The 26,267-nt window shown below is 41.4% G+C and overlaps 1 long non-coding RNA gene across 1 annotated transcript in view; it reads left to right on the top strand.

Annotated features, from left to right (window-relative positions):
* The window catches only part of LOC124516545 (uncharacterized), a 41,451-nt gene extending 16,650 nt beyond the window's left edge, over nucleotides 1-24,801 (top strand). Inside the window, exon 3 of the long non-coding RNA XR_006963064.1 lies at nucleotides 24,485-24,801. This is a non-coding gene — a long non-coding RNA (uncharacterized LOC124516545). The remainder of the gene's footprint in view (nucleotides 1-24,484) is intronic.
* Nucleotides 24,802-26,267: the final 1,466 nt, after the last annotated feature.

Below are 26,267 nucleotides of genomic sequence, written 5' to 3'. Positions count from 1 at the left end.
GTTAGGGGTGAGCCTCATTCTTCACAGAACCCAAAACATTGTGTCTCCAAAATATACAACAGTACTGCTGATATGTCTGCTTTTGTGTAAAAAAAATCCTCTTTCATTTTGACAAGAGAAACCTATAGCTCACTGTATTACAGGGAAATGACACTGCCCACTGTATGTATGTCCTGAGAAACTTGAGATATGCTACTGTGTCCTCAGGCAGGTTGCAGTTGGATTGCCAAAACTCACAACCATCTCTACATCATTCCCACAAAGTCAATCATGAAGAAGATGAATACGCTTTGTCAGTCACTCATCCCGTTCAGGTCGTCTTACCAAACTGAGTATGTGGAGGAGCTGGTGGAGGAGGGGAAGTGGCCCATAGCCCATGACTGGTTATGAAGGGTGATCCATGGGGTACAGCCTGCAAGGCGAACCTAGGAAAGGGCCAGGCCCTCTTGCATACATAATGGCCTGTGGAACAGAAACGAAAGCTGTGTTCATAGGACAGAACCAAGCACCGACACTGGCAAAAAGCAAAAACCTAAAGGAGTAGTGCTCATATCCTACTAGGTTTCCTACCACCGGGTTCCAAGCAGGCAGCATCGACATCAAAAGAACTCTACCCATACTTTGGGTTCCACTTACAGCTTTGGGTGGGGAATGGATGTTATTGGGATAAACTAGCATCTCCTTGTGTCTGGAAATGTAGAAACAGTAAGGGCTCTTTTCCTAGATTTATAGACTGAATACCAAATTAGCAAAGTAGCATATTTCAGATAGGAAGGTATCTATGTCCAGAATCAACCTCCATCCTTCATCCCCCTCCACCACAGAGGCTGCTTATGTGTATGTGAAGAACTATAGAATGAGAAGGAATGACAATGCCAGTGTCCACACATGGAATCATAGCCCTCGTGGCTCAAAGCTCTGCCTCTAAGCCCCTGCCTGTGCCCAATCTACTTCTCTCCCGACAATGGGGAGATGGGGATCCTGAGGTCCTGCAGAGGACCTGGAAAAGCATGCTCTTAGAGAAACAGGTAACCTATACATGTTAGTTGGGTTCAGCTAATTTATTTTAATTCAGAGGTACTTCTCAGTTTAAGTACAGTACAATTTGCAAGGTAATTGTGTCCTCTGGAAAAATGAGCTGAAATTCTAACAGACAAAATTAACACAAATGCACTTTGATTTCTGGTGTAAGTTTCCATGTTTTAGCTGTACCTGTGACACAGGACACAAGAGAACGTGCTCATGTGAACACAAGTGAAGGACACGGTGGGGACTTGCCACACAGGTAATCTTGGATTTTTTTCTCTTCACAACTTAAATTTCAGTGCATGTTTTCTATGACAAATATGTCACCTCTTATAGTTCAGAGTATTTACACCCAGGGCACATCTAAAGGGATTCTGGACAGCAAGTTTACCAAAATGCTGATGGGTATGAAATTTACTTTGTCTAAGACCATTCTAAATGACACATACAAAAATAGAAGTTGGAGTGAAGGCATTTTGCATTTTCAAATTGTAAGGATACCCACAGATTTTTCTGAACACATTAAAACCCTTGATAGAAATAGGAGAGGAAGAAACAGCAAGAGCAACGATTACACACTGAGGAGATCCAGGAAGAATGAGGCAAGGTAGGAGACTTCCAAGTGGAGTGTGGTGTCATCCTCCTTGATTTACTCCAGGAACACATTGGAAAAGCCCTATGGTCCTCACCCTTAAGCACGCTTAGCTTCTAAAGTTACCACAAAGAGATGCCAGGTGGAAAACAGGGAAGCCCGTAGACTCAGGGGTAAAGGTTCTGCATTTGGAAAAAAAACAAAAAAAACAAGAACAGCAGGCATACCATACGACACACAAACCAGAGACGATGGCAGGAGAGTGTGCTGTACAGAAAGATGCGGCTGTCCGTAAAGACATAGAACTGAAAATGGCCACAGCATTTACCTTGTGCTTCTTGGCAGTTTTGGCAGAGCCAGTGTTGATGTTACTCTTGGGAGTGACACCTGCTTCTGGATCTGCAAAGAGCCCTAGAAGGGATGGAGGTTTATTCTGATTTGAGTAGACTGGAGATCAAAAACAAAAACACCCTCCCCTCATTCTTCCAACAACTTAAACTATTTGCCCCAGTCAGATCTCAAATCACATGCAGAGGGTATCCCACATGCCCCAGGTGATCCCCAAGAAGAACTTGAAGAACCATCCCTTATAACTTGATGAAGACTCCTAAAAGCCCTGATTCAGATCTATTCATCGGTCATCGAACAACTATGGATGGCTGGGGCCCGACTAGATGGACATACGTTAGGCTGTGCCTTATGCCTCACAGATCCCAGCATGTGGAATGTGTACAGGGCATTTCTGCTGAAGCGCTATGTCTGCTTTTCTGCACACAGCCCCATTCCTTCTCCACAAGAGACACCTGTACCAACACATGGTGGGGGAAATGACAAAGATGAGATCATGAGAAACTTGAGGAATGTGGTAATGGCAGCAGACACATTCCCCTTGCATCACAATGGTCTGTGGTACTGCCTCTGCACCTTGGCCAAAGACCTAACAGCAACAAAAATATGAGTGTGTTTTACAAGTCAACTTCTAGTGCTCACATCATCTTACCAAGTGTTGCAGGTGGAGAGGTTCGGGGTGGCCCCAGGGCCACCAAGATTCAGGAGGTGGATGTGCCTAATAGTCCATGGTGGCAGGGTGCCTCTAGGGTAGGGCAGGTAGAATCGTCCATTAATGGAGGAGGTCCCCAGAATCCAGACTGCCCTGCAGAACAGAAGTGACAGCTACATTCATATGCCAGACAAGAGAACCAATACCAAAAGCAGCTGTAACTCAGAGAAGAACGTGTCAGCACCTGCCACCTTCTCTGCCACCAGGATCCAAGAGAGTAGCATCAGTACCTGAAAACTCTGTCCCTGCCACTGGATAACACCTACAGCTTGGAGTAGTAGATGCCAGAGGTGAAACTACTGTCATCACACATCACTGCCCATGTCTGCAGAAGTAAAGTGACAAGGGTCCTGTCCTACAGGGTTAACAGAAGTAATTACAGACTAATGAAGTAGCATTCCCCAGACAGGCAGACATCGATGTCCAGGTTCACCCTGCATCTCTCCTCTACAACGACTCCAGATGCTCTGTTTTTGGTATATTAAGAACACAAAAAAATGGGAATAAACAGCTCATATTCTGCTCATGGAATCACAGCCACTCCTGGCGAAAAGTTCTGCAGCCGGACCCTCACTTTGCCTCCTCTGCTCCTCTCCCTTACAAAGGAGTCTTCCCTCTTGAAGTGTTGTCAAAGGCCTCTGAGACCTCTGGAGAGTGGAGGATGCCTGGAATCTTGCAGGGGAATGAGAGTCTTCTGTGAAGAACAAGTTACTTGTAAATGTCTACAAAGCTCAGATGTGTTCATCTTAATTCATAGGGAATTCCGACTTTAAGCATATTACAGGACACAGTAATTATGTCCAACAGAAAAAAGAGGTAGAAATTCACATAACAGATTTAATGCAAGTGTTTTGGTATAAAACTCCTGGTATGTGTCATGAGACTGTATCAGCTCTAACAGTGACTGGGGACACAACCAGAAACTGCTCATGTAAACATAACTGAAGGACACGGTATTCAAACTATTTATACCTCAGGTATAGCTGGAAGGATTCCAGACAACTCATTTACCAACAAAAACGGGAAGGTGATGACTGGTGACATTGACTTTATCAAAGACCACTCTAAATAGCACAGGGCACAACATATAAAGTTGGAGTCATGATGTCTTTTTGCACTTTTGAATTTTAAACAATATGGCAGACTTTCTAACAGGTTAATCTCCTAGCCAGAATCAAGAAAGGAAGACACAGCAGCCACACTGTTCCCACAGAGGTGAGGTTGGAAGGGGTCACCCAGGCCAGGAGACTTCTGTTTGGAGTGTGGGGTCATCCTCCTCTCGTTATTTCCCGAAACACATGGAAAGACCTTAAGGTACTCAGTCTCTAAGCACTTTTGGCTTCTAAACTTACCACAGAAAGCTGACACACTACAAATTGACAAGCCTGTGGGCTCCTGGGTTATGAGTGTGCGTTTGGAAAACAAAGAATTAAACAGACATACCATACAACATGCAAAATGAGACAAGGCCAGGAGAGTGTGCTGTACAGAAAAGAGGAGGTTTTCCCGAAAGACTTATAACTGAGAATGGCCCCAGCATTTACCTTGTCCTTGTCTGAATTCTTGGTACAGAGCTGCTGTAACTCACAGAGGTTTCAGAGTTTCTGGATCTACTAAAGACCCTAGAAGGGACAGAGGTTTATTCTGCTTTTAGAGGACTGTGCGGAATGAAAACAATCCCTCTTCTGATTGCTCAAGTATCTTAAACTTTTCCCTACACTCAGGTCCCTGACCAGAGGCAGAGGGTATCCCACATGCCTCAGGTGACCCCCAAGGATAAGGGGGAGAACCATCCCCTCACTTTGATAAAGGCCTCATGGGTGCCCTAGTCCATGTTGTTTCATAATTAAATAACTGTGGACAGGTCAGGCTCAACTAGCAATTTAGAATTCATCAATAAAACAGAGGTTTCTCAGTATACATCATGGGAAATCACCATTTCATTACAGATTAAGAATAAATATGAGGACACTTGGGTGGCTCAATGCTACGCTTGGGTTAAGCATCTGACTCTTGACTTTGGCTCAGGTCATGATCTCACAGCTTGTGAATTCGAGCCCAGCATTGGGTCCTCAATGACAGTGTGGAGCCTGCTGGGGATTCTGTCTCTGCCTCTCACTGTATGCCTCCCAGACATACTCTGTCTCTCTCAAAATGAATAAACTTTAAAAAAAGAATAAAATTGAGAATACCGGTTTGGTGTATATCCTTGATGAATCCTTAAGAAGGGTGCGTTTCTTCAGACTTAAGGCGAATTGTTCAATCTTTCAGCTTATCTATAAGCTGCCTTCCACATGTGAGAAGTTATTATATAAGTAAAGACTAATTTTACACTATTGAGAAAATGAAAACTATGAGAATTTAGCAGTTAAACTGCAGAGTTGAACTGATAACATCAGAGGACTAAGCTATATGGAACTTGAATTTAGGCATGTAGGGCTACAGTTTACAAAACCAAACAAAAATAAAGAACATTAAAAATAGTAAATAAATGACCTTCTCCTCAAATAAACTAAAGTCTTCACATTGAGTCCAGGTGGGAAGAAGGATGAGGCCCATGTCCTGTCATCCTTTCCAGGCTCTTCAGACAGGGGGATGCTAGAGGAGGTGGGAGGGTCACAGAGGAGGGGCATGTGTCCACCAGTCACAGGGACAAGTGCCCCACTGCCTGCGGCACCAGAGGAGAACACCCTCCTATCACCCCTTCAGACCACCTGCTGTCCTTAGTGCCCGTGATTCTTTCCAGACCACACGATGATCACCCACAGGAACAGGCTGCGCAGCAGAAATTAGGCCACTGTATGTCACAACGTGCTCCTTACCTCTCCTTGGAGGGTTCTGCGTCTCTGGTCTTCCAGGCATTGGTTTCTGCCACATGTATCCCTCAGGCAGCCTCTTTCCTTCCATCCAATCCACTCTTGGATACAGAAAAAGAATGGACTTCTGTAAGAGTTGCAACACCACGTCCTCTACTAGACAACAAACAGTGCAGGTGTCATCCCTCGAAACATCCATAAAAATGCCAGTCAAATGGCCACACCCGTATTTCAAGTAGGCGACCTCCCTGCTCTGCTCTGCCATCTCCCTGTCCCAGATCTGAGTCTTGATCTGGGGGAGAAAAAACACATCCACCTTCAGTCTTGCCAGACGGTGCACCAAAGAAAGAGGAGGAAACAAGAAAGCACCCAGTTGTGCTGAGCATTCTTCTCATGAACTGCAATCTGAAAAAGCCAATAATGAAAAGCCCGTGTTTAGGGATTCCAAGGGCCACTACACTCACCTGCATGAGGGGCTTAGGGTTCAGTATGTCAGGCAGAACTCAGATTACCTGGTGTCTGAAGGTGAGCTCTGCCTGCTGCAGCTGTTCTTGTCTTTGTTCAATTTGTTGCCTGTGAGTCACAATTGCTTTTGTCAGATAAGGCCCAATATTGGGTATGATTTTAAATAATCTGCCCACATTCCCATCAACCTCGTATCTGTCCCCGATACAATTTATTCTTACATGATTATAAATGTACTGTAGGATCAAAGCTATTACATCCTTTCCTTATTATTCCATGCTTGTAGGGATCAGAGTTCATAGAATTCCTTCCCATTTTCAATCTTGGCCTAATTCATCATGTGACAAGTGTCTTTCATCATAAAGCTCTATTCTCCTTTAACTTATATCCTCACCATGTTTCCCAGGGTTGCAAAGACAAGGGCCATGAAATGGCACTACCATGTTGATGGGTATGATTCATCATATGACACACTGCTCTCCTATAGATTATGACAATTGACACCACCCCCAAGGAATGTTGGCATGGATGAAGTTTCCACACAGTCTGGCCATTGCTTGAGATCCACAAATGTTTAGAGACTTAATTGTTTTGTTCTAAAACTTACCTTTTTTTTATCTGTTAATACTCTATGCATATGTCCTCTGAATTTTTGCTTATATTACTATGTTGAGTCTAAACACTGTAAAAAGGTTAAAAACAAAAAAATGAACAGAGGTTTCATGAGCTGCTGGTAATCAGTAGCTGAACTCACTTGTACTTGTTTATTTCTTCTGTAGCTATTTTCTTTTTTTTTAATGTTTGTTTATTTTTGAGACAGAGAGAGAGAGAGTGAGCGCGTCCATGAGCGGGAGAGGGACAGAGAGAGAGGTAACAGAATCAAAAGCAGGCTCCAGGCTCTGAGCTGTCAGCACAGAGCCTGACACAGGGCTCGAACTCACGGACTGTGAAATTATGACCTGAGCTAAAGTTGGACACTTAAACGACTGAGCCACCCAGGCACCCCTTCTGTAGCTATTTTCAAATTTTACCTGCAGCTGCCAGCTGATTCTTCTTTGCCACCAGTTCACAGTGTCATTTTCAGCTTCCTAAGATGGGAAAGATGTATACACAGTCAGGACCAACGTCCAGAAATTCTCCCTTTGTACCTCCCAGCACTCTTGAAGGCCTATGCAAATATCCCTTCCCCCACATCTCCCATAAATGCACAGACTGACAACACAATCAGAGAAATGAAGTGAACACCCTGTTTAAGTTAAAGAAAATTCAACTTCTGTCTGCTGCCACGACTCTGCTATCAGAACTGTCTTTCTAGTTCTGTTTCCTCTCCTTTATCATAAAGTCATTAAAGAACATTGCACTTTGTCCCTTCCCAGAGTTGGTCTTTTGTTTGAGATGGTGAAGACTCATTTCATCAATGTGAAAAACCATGTCTGACCAACTGTACCCATTAGGATGAAGCAGGGGATCATCACTAGTCTTACACCTCCATAGGGAGACCTGATTCTCAGTCCAAAAGTTGTACCGTGACACAATCACCCTGAAAGATGACCTTCCAGGATATGGCTTCAACAACATTGCAGCTCACTCCCAGACATCGCTAGAGTTCAGGACTACAATCCCTGCCTCCACCTTCACCTATCCTGGTGGAGAAAAAGGCCAATCTTTGCAGTAACATCTCCTGAAGTACAACCTGATATGAATGGTCACACAGTGTGCGTTTACTTCCTGGAAACAGATTTCAGATGGAAAACTCTCAACTTCATAGAACCAAATCTACTTTAAAAAGACTGATTCCATTGATAGTGAAAGCAGCAACAGGCAATGCTTGGCAAGGCTGGTTTGCTGTGTTGCCCTCAGACTATTTTGTTTGTGGTGTTGATCTGGTTTCAACTTGACACTTGATGTACTCAAGAATCACATGCAAAATTGAAAATCTCTTAGAAACGGACACAAAAGCACTAGACAGAGAAAGGCACATGCATTTACTTCTGGCCTCTCAGGGAGTCCTTCAGCAAATGTTTTCTGGAGTGGTTGTCATGTAGTGGCTCTGTTGTAAGGGGCTGGAGAGAGAGAGAGGTGGTCAGGGTGCTGCACCCACTCACAGAAAGAGCTTATGAATTAACAAAAACAAGATGCGACACAGAGCAGGCCCTAACCCCAGGTGTGGGAAGGACTAACATAAAGCTGAGTCTCCAGGGAAGAGAAGGAAGACTTCACTTTCCAACATGAATGAGGGACTCTAAAGTCCCTGATCTCCTCTTGAGAACAAAAGGAAATCTGTACAAAGGAGGAAGCATGTGAGTGAATGCACCAAATATCTAACAACTCCACAAAGACACACAAGACCAAGAAGGAGAAGAAGGAAGCCCAGGACAAAGCCAGCCTGGCAGTTGGACCCAATCTCCCTAGGACTCATCATTGATTTGGGGGGGGGGGGTGGCATACATCTGAATGGCAAAGAAGCTGAACAACTTTATGGGCACAGACTTAGAAGTAAACAAGTGTAGTTCAGGGGCGGCCAGCAAAGATGAGCCCTAGTGAAGCTGCAGACTTTGATCAAGACTCAGAAGAGTTACACTTAAAAACTCGGGGGACAGGAAACAACTTCACTTTCTTAGGGATTGGGCCTACAGTGAATAATCTCACTGGCAGAATGGATGCAGGGATCCAGTACTGCTGGCATCCCTACCCACTTTCCAGAAAGCAACATCTATTGTTTCTGCAGCAAGATAATTCAGTTTTTTCCCCACACATGTTTGACCCATGTCTGGTCCTGAACAAAAATGACCTAATTGCTGGATGACAAAACAGTGTGATGGGATTGAAACCTACAGGACAATCCAGAGTGGATCCAGGTATCAACGTAATTAATGATGGTACCTTCCCTCTTCCACCCCCAAATACATGACGCAATGTGTGACAAGCACTTAGGACAGAAAGCAAAATGCAGGTTATGTTACAGAAAGCAAGGTATGAAGGGCAGGCCCAATTCTACTGAGTGCATTTGGCAAAAATACTCTGGACCCAGTTCCAAAAGAAATAGAATTATCTCTACTGGCTGCCACACTCTTTCATACAATGCAGTCCTTGTGACAGTTCTCACATGAACATCTTACTTTTCTGTAGCCACTTTTCTTTGTTCATAGAATTCTTCCAGGTTATGTGCTTTTTCCTTCAGCTGTTTGACTTTTGCTTCCTTTGTGGCTTTCACAGACCTCAATGCATGACACTTGTCTTCCAGGGTCTTTTTATTTTCTGTAAACAAACAAACAAACAAACAAACAAAAAAGGTGTTTTCTTTATAAATGTGCACATGACCTGAGTTTTGATTTTGGTGAGACAGAAAAAGGGCAAGAACCATGAAGGTATGAAGGTATTCTTTCCCTTTCCAATGCAAAGTCATTGCCACCATATGGGGATTTCTCCCCAACAGAAAATATACCTTCCAGTTGACAGTTATTGGACCTCAAGGCTCTTAGCTCTACATCCTCGAATTCAACATTTGCATCTTGTAGTTAAGACAGATATGAGAAAAGACTTTCATGGAAAACTGATTGCACAATTTGAGTGTACCTCACACAGCAGGATTGTGCATTACAATAAACAAAGACCTTGAGGCATAAATATAACTAGAAGACAAAGATGGTGGAAAATAGTTCATGTCTAAAAACTCATAAATGGCTTTCTTAGTGGTATACAAATGTGTGTGTGTGTGTATCCCCCTCCCCCATTCATGTTGAAAATTCACTGTTCAACATTAAGAGAGAAAGAGACTATGGAGCACCTGGGTGGCTCAGTCAGCTGAGCATAAGACTCTTGATTTTGGGTCAGGTCATGATTCTAGGATCATGCAATCCAGACCTGGGTTGGGCTGCACACACACTGAGTGTGGATCCTGCTTAAGATTCTCTCTTTCCCTCTGCCCCTCTCCCCAACTCACATGCCCTCTTTCACTAAAATTTAAAAAAAAAATTCATAAAGAATTATTTAAAAATATTTTTTAAAGGAAAGGATTATACACTGTGGCTATCACCCTTTCTCTCCCAACTATATTTGGGTATTTTCTACATATCTTGGAGGGCAGAATTGAATGATGTGATAATTACCTAGTTGTGAAAATAAAAGATAACACCTAGTCCTTGAAATAGCAAAACTCATCTTGGTGGTCCTAGTGAAATTCCAGCTCATTGTTCACAAAGAGGTTTGGCTCCCAGAGGCCCACTCTCTACTGTGGTAAACGGCAAGCAAATATGCTGTGCTCACTTCACCCAATGAACAAAAAGCCTCCAAAGCCAAATTACAGTAAAACTCAGCAGCCAACTCTTACCACTTCCTGATTCTTCACATTCCTCTCTCTCTGAGTTTGCAAGGTAGCAAGTGCACTTTGAAGGGTATCATTTAATTTTCATTAAGGTGGGTCCCTGGGTGGCTCAGTCAGTTAAGCATCTGACTTCAGCTCAGGTTGTCATCTCATGGTTTGGGAGTTTGAGCCCTGTGTCGGACTCTGTGCTGACAATTCAGAGCCTGGAGCCTGTTTTGGATTCTGTGTTTCCCTCTCTCTCTACACCCTCCCCTGCTTGTGCTCTGTCTCTATCTCTCAAAAAATTAATAAACACTATTTTTTTTAAAATTTCATTAAAGTGCTCCACTATTTTGATGTTCTCCTTCAACAAAACATGTTTAATGAGTAATAACAGTTCATTACTTTTACTTGTGTTTTTAGAATGCAATCCAGGCAAAGAAGGGATTCTTACCATCAATTTAAGAGCTTCATCAGAGAGAAATTTACTTTCTCTCTTAGTTTCCTGAAGACACTTCCTTAATTCATTGTTGTGTAAAACACGAAAAAGGAATCAGAATTTAAAAAAAAAAGCACAATGCTAGATAAACCTATCTTCTAATGTGTGGCTCCTTTCACAAATAAAGAGGTAGCTCTTTACATTTGTGAAGCTTGTCTTGAATTGGTACTGTTTATAGAACACATGAAATAGGTCAGTAGGATGATCTACCAGAGTGGAAGTAACCACAATGAAATCACAAAAAAATATTTGAAAGGGCAATGCTACCTGCTGTTCCCAAATGGATATTTCTTCAGCAAGTGAAGTTCTCTGTTTTCTTTCTTAAAAGTATTGACCTTCTCAGTTATTTGCTGTAAACTAACTAAAAGGAGATAACACATTTTCTAAGGTTGTTACCAAACCAGTGACATCGAATAATCCCAGTGTATTAGCAGCACAGATACATGATCTGACAGGTGGGTGTAACTAACATTTTAGCTTTCCTGTTGTGCCTGAAGAAATCAAGTTTTAGCACATTCTAAACCTAAGAAAACCTTATTTCAATGAGATTCCTATTTAAAATACTGTCCAAAATGGAGAAACACAATAAAATATCTTCTAATTTCTCTCCCATCTGGAAGCATCCTTCTTGGAAAATTCAGTCACTTCAAATACTTATGTCACCCCCAGAGATGAAACAGAAAAATCAAATCCTATCAACTTACATTTCTCTCTTCCAAGTATTAAGGTACATAGATAGGTCCCTGCAAATAAAGGAACAAACAAAAACAAAAAACCATCATTTAGTCTTGATTTGAGCCACTTACACCCCCAGGTGCTATTTGGAATTCCACACAAGGAAAGCTCAAACCGCTGATTGACTACTCAAAGGCCTTGGATGACTTCCTGCTGCTCACAGATTGCCGTTCATGAACCCGAGGCTGGGGGCCCTGAAGGACAAGGTCTTTGTAATCAAACATACGGGTACCATCTCAGCTTTACAATTAGTGGCTGGAGGATCTGGATTAATGGCAATTCCTAGAAGACAAACTTTTTTCATCCCAACGTGAGAATGTTACCCTCCAACCTTACAGGAATATCATTCAACACACATGAAGGACCCAATTACAGGCAACACATGTAAGCTCTAGAACAGACTCCTCTAACAGGGATTATTTCTGTCATCTGACCATAAAGTGCAAACTTCTCTTCTGTTGGCCCAGTGTGAGAGCTCTCATGCTCTGAGATCACTCTTCCCCGCCACCACTGCTGCATTCAAAGGGATGAACACCAGCCTTTGAGGGCTTGCTAAGTGTCAGGCATTCACCCTGGCTGTCAACAGACAGCACCACATAATCACCACAGTCTATTAAGCCCATGTAGAATACATTACTCCCATTTGCAACAAATTCATTTCCACTCATTCTCCCCTGGCATGAATGGCTCCCTCCACCTCAGACTCAAAACCATAGTTTAAACCTCTCTTGTGACACACACCCTGCCTGGCAATATCTGGCTTCGTCTCTAAGCTTAGGCTTCTTGATAGGCTTGTAGATAGAGTGTTTTCTCATTCTCACATTTCACCAAGAACCAGGTCATAGCAAAGTACTCACTCCAAACCTCAGGCTCATATCATCACTTGTTTCCTAACCATTTCTATGTAAAATTACACTCATTTCATTCCCTCTACTCTGGTGACATGTTCCTCCTCCTGATGTCTTAAGAGATGGCAACTCCCTCCACATTATCACGTAGGCTCCAAACAGGGAAGAGAAAGATAAATTTCAAGAGTTAACAAGTCAATTAGACATCAGAAGTCACCATATTTATCCTTAGGTGAATTAAAACACACATCAAGGGGCACCTGGGTGGCTCAGCTGGTTGCATGTCTGACCTTGGCTCAGGTCATGATCTCACGGTTCATGGGTTCTACCATCCCATCGGCCTCTGTGGTGATAAGTAGGAGCCTGGAGCCCACTTTGGCCTCTGTGTCTCCCTCCCCCACTCACACTCTGTCTCTCTCACTCAAACATTAAAAAAAAAAACACCATCAAACACCAGTACTGAGAAAATATTGCAAAGAAAACTAAAGCTTAAATTCTTACCATGATATTCTTGAGGCTCTAAGAGGGGAAAAAACAAAATTAAATTTGTTGTCAAAACATATTAGTAAAAACCTATAGTTCCTGATAAATAGCAAAATAGTAAGTAATCCAATGAAATTACAATAATTTTATTTTGCATAATTAATTTACAGCAAGAAGTTGCTGCAGCCAACTTCTTCAAAGAGGTAGGTTGCCTGTTTTCTCCTCTAGGATTTTGATGGTTTCCTGTCTTACATTAGATCTTTCATCCATTTTGAGTGTGTGTGTGTGTGTGTGTGTGTGTGTGTGTGTGTATGGTTTCAGAACATGGTCCACGTTCATTCTTCTCACTGTCCAGTTTTCCCAGTACCACTTGCTGAAGAGACTTTTTTTCCATTAGATATTCTTTCTTGCTTTGTCAAAGATTAGTCGGCCATATGTTTGAGGGTCCGCTTCTGGGTTCCCTATTCTGTTCCACTGATCCATGTGTCTGTTTTTGTGCCCATACCACACTGTCTTGATGATTGCAGCTTTGTAATATACCATGAAGTCCAGAATTGTGATGTCTCCAGCTTTGTTTTTCTTTTTCAACATTACTTTGGCTATTCAGGGTCTTTCTCTGCTGTCCCCTATGCTTTTTCCAAGCCCAGCGATTAATTTTATGACTATTATTCTAAATTCTTGTTCTGTTATATTGCTTAAATCGTTTTTGATAAATTCATTAGCTGTTGCTACTTCCTGGAGTTTCTTTTGAGGAGAATTCTTCCGTTTCGTCATTTTGGGTGGTCCCTGCGGTTGCTCCAAACTGCAGGGCACTTCCCCTGTGTTGTCCAGAGTAGCTTGTGTTGATGGGTGGGACCGCAGTCATACCTGATGTCTGCCCCCAGCTCACCACTGGGGCCACAGTCAGACTGGTGTGTACCTTATCTTTCCTTCTCCCAGGGGCAGGACTCACTGTGGAGTGGTGTGGCCCCTGTCTGGGCTACTTGCACACTGCCAGGCTTTTGGTGCTGCTTCGATGGGATCTGGCATTTTAGCCGGGGTGGATCCACAAGGTGCACAGGGGCGGGAGGGGCAGACTCAGCTCGCTTTGCCTTTGGTGGTCTGCTTCTGGAGGGGCCCTGTGGCACCGGGAGGGAGGCAGACCCATTGGAGGGATGGATCCACAAGAAGCACAGTGTTGGGTGTTTGCGCAGTGCAAGCAAGTTCCATGATGGGAACTGGTTCTCTTTGGGATTTTGGCTAGGGGATGGGCGAGGGAGATGGCGCTGGCGGGGACGCCAAGCTGAGCTCTGGCCTCTGGGGCTCAACAACTCTCCCTTCCATTGTCCTTTAGCCCTCCTGCTTCCAAGCAGAGCTGCTGACTTATAACATTCCAGGTTAAGTCCCGCTGGCTGTCAGAACTCATGCAGTCTGGCCCCTCCGCTTTTGCAAGCCAGACTCGGGGGCTCTGCCTTACCAGGCAGGCTGCCCCTCCACCGCCCCGGCTCCCTCCCACCAGTCTGTGTAGCACGCACGACCTCTCCGCCCTTCCTACCCTCTTCTGTGGGCCTCTTGTCTACACTTGGCTCTGGAGAGTCTGTTCTGCTAGTCTCCTGGCATTTTTCTGGGTTATTTAGGCAGATGTGGGTGGAATCTAAGCAATCAGCAGGACACAGTGAGCCCAGTGTCCTCCTACACCACCATCTTCCACGATCTCTCTCTTCCTGACAGCTGATGTTTAAAAAAAGAGCAAAAAGTGCTCTCAGACGTCAGTCACCCCTGACAAATTCTAGCTCAATCAAATCTAGGCATGACCCAGTTTTGACACCATTAACGTATTTCCCCATTCTAAAGTTTTAAAGGATGATGAAAGGCTGAGGCCAGCCCTAAACTCCTGCCAGGATATTGGAATATCATCATGCTATCAAAAAGCCACTTAGGAAACTCTGAGCTTCCCTGTGTCACCCAGCCCCATGGGCAGAGGAAATGAAAAGGAATATGAACACACCAAATACTTAATATGTGTGTTTCTTTGTGAAGGCAAGTTTTCTACAGTGGCAGGGAGAGGGGCAAATACTCATTTAGAAATAAATTCCAAAGTATTCTGTTCTTCCAGAAAAGATCTGCCCTCAAAAGGAACTAAGAGCCTAACTGGGGATTTCCCAAAGAGTAAGCAATACAGGTGAGGGAAAATACTCAACTCCAGGGCTCTCTCCTTCCTGTCTCACCTGGGAGTAAATTCAGCCTAACTCCTAGCCAGATAAATATAAAAACCTCACACTCATGTCCTATTTACCTCAGTTTCTTTACCAGCACATAACATTTACCTTTCAACACAACTTATAAGGCATAGTAAAGTAAAAACCACACAGTTTGAACACAGACAGGAAGCATTAGAATCACACTTCCTATGGCAGAGATGTAGGGATTATCAGTCTGGGAACTTAAAACCACTTCCATTCCTATGATAATGCAGACAATGACAAAAGTGAACAACATGCAAAAAGAGATGGTGAATGTAAGCTAACAAACATTAGCACCTCTGTTGCTCTAGTTACCTTTATTATTCTTATTTTACTAACAATCCTTGAATTTGCCCTAGCCCTAATTCAAGCTTATGTTTTTACCCTACTAGTAAGCCTATACCTACATGACAATACCTAATGACCCACCAAACCCATGCATATCACATAGTCAACCCTAGCCCATGACCACTTATGGGAGCCCTTTCAGCCCTCCTAATAACTTAAAGGTCTAGCCATATGATTTCACTATAACTCAACATTACTACTAACTTTAGGAATAACTACCAACATATTAACCATATACCAATGATGGTGAGACATTATCCGAGAATACATTCCAAGGTCACCACACACCTATTGTTCAAAAAGGTCTGCGATACAGAATAATTCTCTTCATTGTCTCAGAAGTGTTCTTTTTTGCAGGCTTCTTCTGAGCTTTCTACCACTCAAGCCTAGCCCCAACTCCCGAATTAGGAGGCTGCTGACCACCTACAGGTATTACCCCTCTTAACCCCCTAGAGGCCCCATTACTTAATACCTCAGTACTTCTAGCCTCCGGAGTATCAATTACTTGAGCTAACCATAGCCTAATAGAAGGTAATCGAAAACACATACTCCAGGCCCTATTTATTACAATTTCCCTGGGAGTGTACTTCACACTCCTTCAAGCCTCAGAATACTATGAAACATCATTCACAATCTCAGATGGAGTTTATGGATCCACTTTCTTTATAGCCACAGGATTCCACGGACTACATGTAATCATTGGCTCTACTTTCCTAATTGTATGCTTCTTGCATCAACTGAAATATCATTTCACATCAAATCATCACTTCAGATTTGAAGCCGCTGCTTGATACTGACATTTCGTAGACATGGTCTGACTATTCCTATATGTTTCTGTTTATTGATGAGGATCCTATTCCTTTAGTATTAACAAGTACAGCTGACTTCCAATCAACCAGTTTCGGTATAGTCCGAAAAGGAATAATAAACGTAATACTTACTCTACTCACCAACACACTCCTATCCACACTACTTGTATTGATCGCATTCTGATGACCTCAACTAAATATCTATGCAGAAAAAGCAAGCCCATATGAGTGTGGATCTGACCCTATAGGGTCTGCTCGTTTACCCTCCTCCATGAAATTTTTCTTAGTAGCCATCACATTTCTGTTGTTCGACCTAGAAATTGCATTATTACTATCCCTCCCTTGAGCCTCACAAATAACCTATCGACTATGCTCACCATGGCTCTTCTACTAATCTCACTATTAGCCGCAAGCCTAGCCTATGAATGAACCCCGAAAGGACTAGAGTGAACTGAATATGATAATAAGTTTAAATTAAAACAAATGATTTCGACTCATTAGATTTTAGTTTGCCTTATAATTATCAAATGTCTATAATCTATATTAATATCTTTCTAGCTTTCATTATGTTATTTATAGGACTAATATATCAGTCCCATCTACTATCCTCCCTCTTATGCCTAGAAGGTATAATGCTATCTCTATTCATTATAATAACTGTAGGAATCCTAAATAGCCATTTCACACTAGCTAGCATAACCCCTATTATCTTACTAGTATTCGCAGCCTGCGAAGCAGCATTGGGCCTATCCTTACTAGTAATAGTATCAAACACATACGGTACTGACTATGTACAAAACTCAAACCTCCTACAATGCTAAAAATTATTATCCCTACTGCAATACTCATACCACTAACATGACTATCAAAACCCAACATAATCTGAATCAACTCAACAGCCTACAGCCTGTTAGTTAGCCTTATTAGCCTTACTTACCTCAACCAACTAGGCGAGAACAGTCTTAACTTCTCACTATTATTTTTCTCAGACTCACTCTCTGCACCCCTATTGGTACTAACAACATGACTCCTACAATTAATACTTATAGCCAGCCAATCACACCTATCAAAAAAACCCCTAACCCGAAAAAAACTATATATTACAATACTCATTCTCCTGCAGCTTCTCTTAATTATAACATTTACTGCCACAGAATTAATTATATTCTACATTCTATTTGAAGCCACATTAATCCCTACCCTAATCATCATTACCCGATGGAGTAACCAAACAGAATGATTAAATGCCGGCCTATATTTCTTATTCTCACTGCCTCTACTGGTCGCACTATTATATATCCAAAATACAACAGGATTCTTAAATTTCCTAATTATTCAATACTGAGCCAAGCCAATTTCAACCACTTGATCCAATATTTTTCTCTGATTAGCATGCATAATAGCATTTATAGTAAAAATACCTCTGTATGGACTCCATCTCTGACTACCAACAGCACACGTTGAAGCTCCTATTGCCGGATCAATAGTTCTTGCCGCCATATTATTGAAACTAGGCGGATAGGGAATGATACGTATTACAGTCTTACTTAACCCTGTAACAAACCAAATAGCATACCCCTTCATAATACTATCCCTATGAGGAATAGTTATAACAAGCTCTATCTGCCTACGCCAAACAGACCTAAAATCTCTAATTGCATACTCATCTGTAAGTCACATAGCTCTAGTAATTGTAGCAGTACTAATCCAAACACCATGAAGCTATATAGGAGCAACAGCTCTCATAATCGCCCACAGACTAACTTCATCAATACTATTCTGCCTCGCAAACTCAAACTATGAACAAGTATATAGCTGAACAATAATCCTAGCATGAGGCTTACAAACTATTCTTCCCCTAATAGCTGTCTGATGACTACTAGCTAGTCTTGCAAACCTAGCCCTGCCCCCTACAATTAACTTAATCAGAGAGCTATTTGTAGTAATAGCCTCCTTCTCATGATCTAACATTACCATTATTCTCATAGGTACAAATATTATCACCACAGCCCTATACTCTCCTTACATACTTATTACAACCCAACAAGGTAAGTATACACACCATATTAAAAACAACCCATCATTTACATGAGAAAATGCTCTAATAACTTTCCACCTACTCCCTCCCACTCTTTCTCCTATCGCTTAATCCTAAAATCATACTGGGTCCTATTTACTGTATATATAGTTTAACAAAAACATTAGATTGTGAATCTAATAATAGAAGTGTAAACCTTCCTATTTACTGAAAAAGTATGCAAGAACTGCTAATTCATGCCTCCGCGTATAAAAACGTGGCTTTTTCAACTTTTATAGGATAGAAGTAACCATTGGTCTTAGGAACCAAAAAATTGGTGGAACTCCAAATAAAAGTAATAAACTTATTTGCCTCATCTATACTAACTGCAATATTCATCATACTACTACCCATTATCATATCTAATACTCAGCTATACAAAAATAATCTATATCCACACTATGTAAAAACCACAATTTCCTATGCCTTTGCTATTAGCATGGTCCTGACCATAATATTTATTTCCTCCAGACAAGAAGCAATCATCTCAAACTGACATTGACTATCGATCCAAACTCTTAAACTATCACTAATAAGCTTTAAACTAGACTATTTCTCAATTATTTTTGTACCTGTAGCACTCTTCGTTACATGGTCAATTGTAGAATTTTCAATATGATACATACACGCAGATCCATACATTAACCAATTTTTTTAAATATCTCCTTATATTCCTAATTACCATAATAGTCTTAGTAACCATGAACCCCTAAGATTTTAAAGTGATTCGAGATATCAAGAGCACCATAACAGAAAAAAAAAATGCCTTTGATGGGTTAACAGACTCAACATGGCTGAGGAAAGAATCATTAAGCCTAAAGAAATGCCAGTAGCACCTTCCAAAAAGGAAACACAAAGAAAAAAATAAAAAATATGGCACAGAAAACCCAAGACCAGTGGGACAATTGCAAAATGTGTAATACACACGTTAGGAATACCAGGACAATGGAGAAGAGAGTTATTTGAAGCAATAATGACTGAGGATTTTCCCAAATAAATAGTCACCAAATCACATATCCAGGATGCTCAAAAAATCAAAAGCAGGACAAATACCCAAGACAAACATACAAATGACTAATAACAAGAACAAAAAGCCCACCAACTATGCTTAATATATTCAACTATGGATAATTAAAACAGCCTTGGAAATCTGGAGCAGGGGTTGTGGGTGTGAGGAGAGAGGGGTAAGAACACCTTACCCAAGAGGAACAAGGATAAGAAATACCTGAGATTTCTTTTCATAAACCATGCAATCAAGAAGAATGGAAGATTTCAAGTGTTAAAAGAAACATCAAACTATCTAACCAGTGAAATTATCCTTCAAACACATTACAGAGTAAGGAAAATTGTCAGGGATAATGACTGGCATTACTTCAATGGTAAAGAAGTCAGTTCTCCAAAAAGGCACAACAGTTTCTAATGTGCATGCATTAGCAAGAGATGTGTCAAGATACATAAGGCCAACATTGACAGAACTGCTGGTAGAAAGAGCTGAATCCATTACTACAGCTGGAGAATTCAATACCCTCTATCAGTCACTGACAGATCCAGCATACAGATATTCAGTAAGATCACAGATGACCTGAACAGTATCACCAATCAACTGGATCCATTACCATCTGTAGAACACTTCATCCAACAGAAAATTATATATTCCTGTCAAGCTCACAGAACATTCACTGAGATAGGCCATATTTGCGGCCATAAGATACACCTGAACAGCCACAATAACAGAAATCATAGGAACTATGTTCTGAGACCACAAATGAGTCAAATTAAACCTCACAAACAGAAAGATATCTGGAAAATGATAAAAACATTGTAGATTAAATAAGCTTCTAAAGAACACATGGTCTGTTAGAGGGGATGTTTGTGGGGGGATGGGCAAAAGAGTCAAGGGGATCAAGAGTACATTTATGGTGATGAGCACTGAGAAATGTAAAGAATTGCAGAATCATAATGTACACCTGAATCTAATATTACATTGTATGTACATTATACTTGAACTTAAAAAAATATATATGTGTCAAAGAAGACATTTCTACAGAAATTTTTAAATAGTTCAATCTAAATGATAGTGACAATTGAACAGATTAGAGGGAAATTTGTAATACTGAGTGCATATAAAGGCACAGTGAGTATAAAATTTTCTGCTTATTTATGATTTAAAAAATATACGGTACTTTAGTATACTCACAGCAAGTACAGTTCTGAAGAGGTAAATTAGAAATGCACAAATTCCCAGGGAGGCAGTAATAATGTTATGATTCCACAGAATTCCAACCACATCAGAGCCAAGAGAGAAATGGTATGCTAAAATATGGAGAAGCTGAAATAATATTGGAGACAACAAGGAATCCATCAAAGACATTTACAATATATCTGTCACAAAGAATCATCTTTACAAACTCTCAACCAATCTCCAGGAGACTTTCAAATGCCTCCTCAAAGGAGGAGGACAGACGGCTTAGAAAGCAGCAAGAGCAAACTTTTGGGAGTGATGGAGTGTGTTTACTCTCTTACTGTGGTGATAGCTTCATTACTCCTTACATATGTCAAATATCAACAAATCATTTCCTTTAAAAAGGTGTTACTATACATAAATTACACCACACTGAAGCTATAGGAAAACTCTAACAGGCAACACTTAGGGATTTTATTTTGCTGACAAACACATTCCAAATACTTTCTAAATAGTTAACTTAAGAATTTATAAACAAACTTAAAATAGAAAAATATGTAATGCAAACATATGGTAGATAAGAAGTCAGTGACTTCTATTGTACATTCTTAAAGTACCTAAATAAACTCCTTTGAAATATCCCCAAAAATATGCCCCAAATTTTTGGAAGAATGGGAGAAAGTAACAATAAAAAATGTACTAGAGATACAAATGAGAATGTCAGACAGATAGATGTTTACAGATAGGGATATAACTGAGAGAGATGGGTAGTTGCTATTATAAATATGAGATTATTATTCCAAGCAAATTATACTTCTTTTTCACTTCCTAAACCCATTGACATTTTCTTTTAATGTTTGATACCAAATCATAGCCCAAAATGTCAGATTTCTGAAGTAAATAAAGATTTGCATAATCAGATGATCTTGTATATTCTGATGATATCTATGAGATTTTAAGTTCCTCTGAATACACCCGTCAAATAGCCAATGAAAGGAATTCACATTCCTATTTCACAGTATTGTACCTAAATCAATCAATAACAACTATGAAAATTAATTTCTAAAAGAATACAAAAGTCCTCGATATGGTCATCAAAACAAAAGAACACATATCATTTTACAAAAACTAGACTTACCAGTATTTTAGGAGCAAACACACACACAATGCAATTCACACGAATTCACATACGAAGCTGTAATTTTGTGCAACTGAACCTTTCTAGAAAGTAGCCTCCACAATGTGTACCATTTGTTTCTTCAGCTCTCAGAACTGAGGTCACTAAAATGTGTGCTGGTTGGAAATGTACACCGTCTTTGAGTGGCCACTGTCTGAAAGAGAGCAGGGGCTGTCAGCACAATGATCATGGGGATCAAATGCACCAAAAATGGGCCATATTGATATGAATGTAAACCATCCTCAGTCTTGGGTACTCTTGAAACATCTGGCAGCTGTCTAGCTGCTAATATTAGTAATTGACTCCTTTTTAAAAAAAAAATTGTCAAGTTAGCTAACATACAGTGTATACAGTGTGCTCTTGGTTTTGGGGGTAGATTCCGTGATTCATAGCATATATACAACACCCAGTGCTCATCCCAACAAGGGCCCTCCTCAATGCCCATCATCCATTTCCTCCCTCTCCCATCCCCCCCCCCCCGCATCAACGCTGTTTGTTTTCCATATTCAAGAATCTCTTATGGTTTGCCACCCTCTCTGAAACTATTTTTTCCTCTTCTCTTACCCCATGGTTTTCCATTAAGTTTCTCAAGTTCTGCATGTGAGTGAAAACATGATAATCTGTCTCTGACTATACCCTCCAATTCCATCCATGTTGTTGCAAATGGCAGGATTTCATTCTTTCTCATTGCCAAGTAGTTTTCTCTTGTATGTATAATCCACATCTTTATGCATTCATCAGTTGATGGACATTTGGGCTCTTTCCATAATTTGGCTATTGTTGAAAGCATTGCTGTAAATGGTATAAAGGGTATATGTGCCCCTATGAATCAGCTCTCCTGTATCATTTGGATAAATTCCTAGTAGCGCTATTGCTGGGTCATAGGGTGGTTCTATTTTTAATTTTTTGAGGAACCTCCACACTGTCTTCCAGAGTGGCTGCACCAGTTTGCATTCCCACTGACAATGCAAGAGGGTTCCTGTTTCTCCACATTCTCGCCAACATCTGTTTCCTGAGTTGTCAGTTTTAGCCACTCTGACTGGTGGGTGGTATCTCAGTGTGGTTTTGATTTGTATTTCCCTGATGATGAGTGATATTGAGCAGTGTCTGTCAGCCATCCGGATGTCTTCTTTGGAGAAGTGTCTATTCATGTCTTCTGCCCATTTCTTCACTAGATTATTTCTTTTTGGGTGTTGAGTTTGGTAAGTCTTTTATAGATTTTGGATACTAACTCTTTATCTGTCATTTGCAAATATCTTCTTTCTCCCATTGTGTCAGTTGCCTTTTAGTTTTGTTGATTGTTTCCTTTGCAGTGCAGAAGTTTTTTATCTTCATGAGGTCCCAATTGTTCATTTTTGCTCCTATTTCCCTTGCCTTCAGAGATGTGTGGAGCAAGAAATTGCTGTGGCTGAGGTCAAAGAGGTTGTTGCCTGTTTTCTCCTCTACGGTTTTGATGGTTTCCTGTCTCACATTTAGGTATTTCATTCATTTTGAGTTTATTTTTGAGTATGGTGTAAGAAAGTGGTCCAGTTTCATTCTTCTGCATGTTGCTGTATAGTCTCTTCACTACGTTCTACAGACAATGGCCATTAACAGGGGCAGGTGGGAAATACAACAAAAGTTAGTTTATGCAAAACTCAGAGATGAGGTAGGAGAGAGAGCTGAACTGATCTATGAGATGCAACCCAGGTAGAGAAGGAAAATTCTAATAAAGACAACCAAGAAGTTTCCTCCTTTGTAGTCTCAAAAGAAACAGAATAGATTCTATTTTGACTAGAGTTATTCATGGGGGATGATTCTGCCTCAATACAAGGGTTGTTCCAGATTACTGGGGCTTTCCAGATCCAGCTCTATGAATCTGGTGCCTGCCAATCTAAAGAAATCTACTTATTTCTATAGGTATTCCCTGTCTCTCTCCCCTGGGGGGTACAGATTTTGATGTTTAAAAATGTTTATGTATTTTTTGAGAAAGAGGGACCATGCAAGTGGGGGAGGAGCAGAGAGAGAGGGACATAAAGAGTCCCGAGCAGGCTCTGAGCTGTCATTGAAAAGCCCAACATGGGGCTCAATCTCACAAACCGTGAGATCATGACATGAGCCAAAATCAAGAGTCACACACTTAACTGATTGAGCCACCCAGGTACCCTATAGGTTTGCCTTTTCATAAGTAAGTGAAACATTCACATCGGGATCTAGGTATATCTTTATATTCGAATAATCCTAAAGACATTTGGGAACTTTTTGCTTTGGGTAAATCAACCCTCTGCACATACATGGTTAAAGAAAGGACAAATTCCTTCACTTCCTGATCATGTGGCTCCTAGTGATTTTCCTATTGTACATGTCCCAGCAGGATGCAGCTAGTTTCTGCTGGGCTGCTCAGAACTCCCATCAATGTTATGGGACAGAGTCCCTAGGGGCAGCCTCCAAAACCACAAAGAATGGGCTGATCAGAAATTCTTAAAAGTCAACAAACAAGGAAGCACAGAGCACAAAGGACATTTCACTTTTTAACCCTCTAGTGTGAACACCAATGCTTCAGATACCACTGTTCCCAGGGCTAGCAAACTTCACAAATATGAACAGTGTGCTGACAGGAAAACAAATCACATCTAAGATGGACCCTAAACTTACAAGGCTTGAATCAGGATCTTGACAGGGCTTCCAGGAGTCAATCTAATATCCATAGATGCTATTAAATAAGTTTCTTACATTTTTGAAAACAATTTTAATGAGATATAATTCACATATCATATAAGCCCCTATTGAAGACTAAGATCTCAGTGGCTTTTAGTATCTTCATAAATCCTTCCTGTTGACACTATAAATATACTGTTTTTAGGTTTCCATCCTGTCAATGCTGATCTTTTTGGACAAAGCAGCACAAACCGAACCCAGAACTGGATGTGGACGGCTGTGGAGAAACCTGGCCTGTGGTCTTCAGTCTTCAGGAAGAACTGAAGTTCTTCTGAAGTTCCCATCAAGAACCCCATGAAAAAGCTGTTGTTTAACCACAGTATGAATGAACCCAATAGGAAGGAAGAATCCACCTATGTCCCATGTTTACTCACATTTGGGTTTGAGTAACTGGGACACCAGAGCATGAGTAGACAGAAAAACACCCTCTGCACCTTCGTGTCCTGGTTGTTATCAGGAGGCACTGGGGCACCAGGGAGGAAGTGGGGGTGGGAATGGAGTGGGGTGATAATTGGGGCTGGAGGTGGTGTTTCAGTAAGGGTGGGATTGGGGAGGGTGTGTGTGTCAGGAGAAGAAGGGGGTGAGGGACAGTACCAAGATCAGATCAAGTTCTTGAGTGGAGGAAGGGGGGTTCAGACAGGTTAGTTGGTCAGCAGGTCAACAAATCACTAGGTGAGCAGGACACAACTAGCAGCTGGAGCAGAGGAGGATCCATCTATCTTCAAGCCTTCAACTCCCTGAGCATTGCTTTAACAGCCTGTAACATTTATACACTCTCTCTCTCGACCAATCAGCTGCCTTCACCCCTGGTAGATCAACACAGACACCGAGCGTGACTTAATTTTTTAAAAAGCCACTTCTCACCTGCCACATCACCATGTGCCATCCCAATGACTGTTGCTCTCTGGAACACTGGCAGACCTTCTGGTTTCTGGTCCCTCCCAACCCAGGTCCCTTTCCCCTCTTCTTGGAGCTCTCTCCTTCCTTTCAGAACTCCAATGAAATACATAAGCAGAGTGAGCATTTTCAACCCTCTCTAAATAACCCAAAGAAGATAGAACATACATAAGATATAGATCTTGATAGCAACCATCTAAATCCTACAGCAATATCCATTTATGTGTCCACATCTACATATAACACTGTTGAGGACACATTAACTTTAAGCACATAGGATGCAGATACAAAAATTCACACTATTTTGGCCATCCGTGAAATTTCAATATATTCCAGAGGAATGAAACACACAGAATATCTTTTGGTAATTTAATGTGCTAGAAATAGCTGCTAAAACCCTAACTAGAAATTCCCGTTTGTTTGGTAATTGAGAAGTACCTTCATAAATATGAATAAAGAAATCCCAAAGAAAAAGAGCTATATTTGACTGAATGGTATGAGCATGATAAAATTATAATCAAATATGTCTCCAGACCTGGAATATCCTGAAATATTGGTGTGAGAAGACTGTCTGGTCCCCAAATCATCTCTAACTGACCTAGACCTTTTAATACCCCAAATAGTGGTCGATCTGTCACTTGTCTATATGACCCTCCTACCCATTAGGATGGACTTTACATTATGAATCCCAGAGGAGGAATAATCCAAGGTGACTCTCATGGGATCTCCTGGGATCTGCAGGAATGAGAGCATTTTAAGAGAAATACTTCATCAGCTTATCTCCTGGGAGCCCTGGGACAACACCCATATTGTTGGCAGCACTAGGTGTGCTGGGCAGGGAGGGCCTAGCAGGTGGCCAGGGTCACCCCAATTATAACTGGAGCAGGGATCAGGGAAAGAAGCAGCAGTGAACAGAGACTGGGGGCCTCACACAGGTGAGATCATTCATGGAGGTAAAGTAGTGTCCCCAAAGCCAGTATCAGCTTCCCATCTGGAGAGCCCTTTGTGGCCCCTGGGGACAGGGCCAGGAG

The sequence above is a fragment of the Lynx rufus genome, unplaced genomic scaffold (assembly GCF_022079265.1).
Source record: "Lynx rufus isolate CCGP_SWC_20201006 ecotype Redwood Valley unplaced genomic scaffold, mLynRuf1.p SCAF_2, whole genome shotgun sequence".
Classification (NCBI taxonomy): domain Eukaryota; kingdom Metazoa; phylum Chordata; class Mammalia; order Carnivora; family Felidae; genus Lynx; species Lynx rufus.
Note: the sequence above shows the minus strand (reverse complement) of the source record. Positions and strands in the feature narration are given on the sequence as shown.